General features: G+C 47.6%; 1 pseudogene; it reads right to left on the reverse strand.

The window, feature by feature from the left end:
* Positions 1-479: 479 nt before the first annotated feature.
* On the reverse strand, positions 480-1,484 carry LOC125355001 (annotated as a pseudogene).
* Positions 1,485-4,660: the final 3,176 nt, after the last annotated feature.

The raw sequence follows: 4,660 nt of genomic DNA on the forward strand, positions 1-4,660 counted from the left end.
ATATATACGAGACAAGCACTCTTGCCACAAGGCCATATCCCCAGCCCCTATTATAGACTGTTAAAGATATACTACAAACAGTAAAAAATGGCTGTTACTTTTTTTATTTTCCTACACACAAAATGTAGGTATTTGTCAAAGTTGTATTGTCTAAAATACATCTATGATTAATGCTTAATCCGAGGTTTGTTTTAGTCTGATAGACACCACAGTCCCTGAGTTCTGTTTTGTTGAAATATCTGACAGTGGAGCCATATTTTGGTCAATATCTAATGAACAACGCTGAATGAAATAACATTAGAAATCTTGTTCTTTTTTTTTAAACAGAAGGAAATTCACTTAAAATAAAATTTCCTTTTTTATGTGTGTTTAAAGCATGAGCCACATGATTTTTTTTTTTTTTTTTCCTTTGGTGCTGGTTCTGGTGTTTGAATTCAGGGGCCTGGGTATTGCTAAGCTTTTTTTTTTTTTTTTTTAAGAAACCTCCATTTATTATTTCCCACCAACTTTCTTTCCACTTTCCTGAAGTGCGTGCAGAGTTCAGGACCACTCGGGAGTGGTCCCTACCCACTCGGTGGCCTGGGCGGTGGGCGCGGCTGACCAGTCTTCAGTGGCAAGCTGGGCGCTCCAATCTTCGGTGGGGAACTGCTGGATGGGCATGGAGGGCACCTGCACGCCCTCTGACCAATCGGCCACCTCGGGCTGCGTGACCGTGAACTCGGGGGCCGGCGCCGTCCACTCACCCTGGAATTCCTGCTTGGTCACCACCTTCTCGGCCGCGGCCTGCTCTTCCTTCTCAATCTCCTCGGGGTCGCGGTAGAAGTAAAGATCCGGCATGACCTCCCAGGGGTGCTCGCGGTAGATGGTGCCACGCATGCGCAGGACTTCGCGGGCCAGTATCCACCACATCAGACCCACCGAGTGCGCACCCTAGTTGTTGCACGGGATGGCCATGTCCACGTAGCGCAGGGGGGAGTCGGTGTTGCAGAGCGCGATGGTGGGCAGGTTCACGTAGGACGCCTAGGTGAGCGGCTGGTGAGCGGCCCGGGGGTCTGTCACCACCAGGAGGCGGGGCTGCCGGAAGGCCGCCTGGATCTGGTTGGTGAAGATTCCCGGGGTGAAGCGGCCGGCGATCGGGCAGTGGCAGCAGCGAACTTGAGCATGGCGCGCTGGCCGGTGTTGCGGGAGGAGATGACGCTGATGTCTGCGGGGTTCTCGATGGCCACGATGGTGCGGGCGGCCAGCAGCAGCTTCTCCCATGTCCTCTTCAGGTTGATGATGTAGATGCCGTCGGTCTTCCTCTTGTAGATGTACTGCTCCATCTGGAAGTCCAGGTTGGTGGCGCCCAGGTGGGTACCCGCGGAACTTAAGCACGTCCTCCTCCTTCACCTGCAGGACGTCCAGAGCTCCGGACATTGTGTTAATTTCCCTTTGAAGTTAGGACGGGAATCAAGAACAACGCCATATGGAGCCCTGCCTGGATAGCGCCCAAAGCTAAGCTTTTTTTTTTTGTCGCCAGTCCTGGGGCTTCAATTCAGGGCCTGGGTCTGTCCCTGGCTTCTTTCTTTTTTCTTTTTGGCCAGTCCTGGGCCTTGGACTCAGGGCCTGAGCACTGTCCCTGGCTTCTTCCCGCTCAAGGCTAGCACTCTGCCACTTGAGCCACAGCGCCGCTTCTGGCCGTTTTCTGTATATGTGGTGCTGGGGAATCGAACCTAGGGCCTCGTGTATCCAAGGCAGGCACTCTTGCCACTAGGCTATATCCCCAGCCCCGCCCCTGGCTTCTTTTTGCTCAAGGCCAGCACTCTATCACTTGAGCCACAGTACCATTTCCAGCTTTTTTTTTTTCTGTATATGTGGTGCTGAGGAATTGAACCCAGGGAAGAAGTCTTATTCTTTCAGCATCTATAAAACAGCAATGACTATAATTTTATGTTCTTGGGTTTACAAGTTCAAAAAGGGAGAGCTACAGGCAGAGAGAAGGAGCTCTCCAAAAACGAAAAAGGGGAAATGATGGACCTAGAACAAATGACGTTAAGTGAGGGAAGCCATGGTCAGAGACACAGAGGGCTCAGGCTTTTGTGTTTTCTCTCATATGTGGAAGCTAGACCTAAAACACACCAAAACATGATACATTACACAGGCCTCTAAACATTCACACATGGGGCAGGCGGGGGGTGGGGGAGGGAGGTAGCAGGCTGCAAAGAACTGGAGGGACAAAGGGTGAACAAACACAGCAGGGGTGCTCACTAGACACTGTTGAAAATGAGCTCTACAACTTGTGGATAGGTCTGGGAGGGAAAAACTGGGAGAGAGCGAGGGAAGGGGTGACATTGTCACAAAAGAAATGTACTCTTTACCTGACTTATGTTATGTAACTGTAACCCTTCTGTACATCACCTTTGCAATGACAATAAAAATTAAAATTAAAAAAAATCACTGGATAATGTAAAAAAAAAAAAAAGAATTAAAAGGGCAGAGATTGAAAATCCCTTCCTGAGCTGGTCCATGACGTGAATGTATTCTCCTCAAACAGCCTGGCAAGTGTCTGATTTCCAATGGGCTTCCTGCAGGTAGTGGGCAGCAGGCACTGGACCCAGTTCCCTGGCCTAGAATTAGAGGGAGGCCTCAGATTCACAGAGAAGGACTTTCTCTTTCTCTCTTCCAGTCCTGGTACTTAAACTCATGTCCTGGAGCTATCTCTGATCCTCTTTGTGCTCAGGGCTAGCACTTTACCACTTAAGCCACAGTGCCACTTCTGGCAGTTTATTGGAGATATAAGTCTCATGTACTTTCTTGCTCAAGTTGGCTTTGAACTGAAATCCTTAAATCTTAGCCTCCTGAGTAGCTATGATTACAGGTGTGAGCCATTTGAGTCCAGCTTCTCCTTTTCATTTTAATTTAATTTTTTATTGTTTAAAAAGGTGAGCTACAAAAGAGTTACAATTACGTAAGTCAGGTAAAGAATACTTTTTTTCCTTTTTGCCAGTGCTGGGGCTTGAACTCAGGGCCTAAGCACTGTCCCTGGCTTCTTTTTGCTCAAGACTAGCACTCTACCACTTGAGCCACAGCACAGCACCACTTTCGGCTTTTTCTCTTTATGTGGTGCTAGGCAAGCACTCTACCACTAAGCCACATTCCCAGCCCCAAGAATACCTTTTGTTTTGGTTTGGTTTGGTTGTTAGTCATGGGGCTTGAACTCATGGCCTGGGCACTGTCCTGGAGCCTCTTTGTGCTCAAGGCTAGTGCTCAACCACTTTGAGCCACAGCTTCACTTCCAATTTTTCTGGATTAATTGGAAATAAGAACCTTACCAACTTTTCTGCATTAGCTGGCTTTGAACTACAATCCTCAGATCTCAGCCTTCTGAGTAGCTAGGATTATAGGCATGAACTACTATTGCCCAGCAAGAGTACATTTCCTTTTGAACCATGCCAACCCTTCCCTTGTTCTCTTCCAGATTTATTTATTTACTTATTTATTCATTCATTCCTTCATTTGGATCTTTGTTTGCCAGTTCTGGGGCTGGGACTCAGGGCCTGAGCACTGTCCCTGGCTTCTTTCTGCTCAAGGCTAGCACTCTACCCCTTGAGCCACAGTGCCACTACCAGCTTTTTCTGTTTATGTGGTGCTGAGGAATTGAACCCAGGGCTTCATGCATGCTAGGCAAGCACTCTACCACTAAACCACATTCCCAGCCCCCTTCATTTATATCTTTAAGCAGTTGTGCCAGAAGGTTTCAATTCAACTTGTCAGTTTAGAGTACAAAGCATCTTTTTTGTATGTGTCAATCTTGGGACTTGAACTCAAGACCTAGGCTCTGACCCTGAATTTTTTTTTTAAATACCAAATAAAGCCAGTTATTATTATTGTTGTTGTTGTTATTATTTTACATACTTACAGAAGGGATGGGCAGGCACAAACAACTGGTCACCTGCAGTTTCTTGAGCAGGAAGTTAACATCTAAGATTCCTGTCCAGGAGGAACATGCTTGGCCCGAACTGCTGGCCTGTGGCCGAGATGATCCATGGCCGGAGAGAAAGGAGAGAGAGAGAGAGCCTGACCCTGAATTTTTTGTGCTTAAGGCTAGTACTCTACCACCTGAGCCACAACTCCACTTTCCTTTTTTGATGGTTCATTGGAGATAAGAGTCTCACAGATTTTCTTGCCCAATCTGGCTTTGAACCAGGATCCTAAGATGTCAGCCTCCTGAGTAGCTAGGATGTCAGTGTGAGCCACCAGGGCCCTGAAGCTTTTGCTTCTCATCTTATTAGGATGTTGGGTGTGGGCCTCCACCCTAGGCCTCTTCCATCATGATGAAGTCTTGCCTATTTTTTCCACCTGGCCCAGAACTACAGTCCTTCCCAAGTCACACTCCAAGATAGCTGAGATAATAGGAACACAGCACACCAAAGGATATGGGATTAAATGACTTTACCAAAATCTTGCAAGTCATGAATTCAAACCTTGAGAATAGTTGTCCAAGGCCCTGCCCACCTTGGCATCTCCATAGAGGACGTGATTTGTGATTCTCACGGTAAAGATGGAGAGGATACAGATAGAACTGGGGTAGGAGAGAGGCACATGACCTAGAAGAAGTTTCATCAGAAGCTGGTGAACATAGCTGGGCCCTAGTGGTTCACGCCTGTAATCCTAGCTACTC

Source organism: Perognathus longimembris, chromosome 1, assembly GCF_023159225.1.
Source record: "Perognathus longimembris pacificus isolate PPM17 chromosome 1, ASM2315922v1, whole genome shotgun sequence".
Lineage (NCBI taxonomy): Eukaryota > Metazoa > Chordata > Mammalia > Rodentia > Heteromyidae > Perognathus > Perognathus longimembris.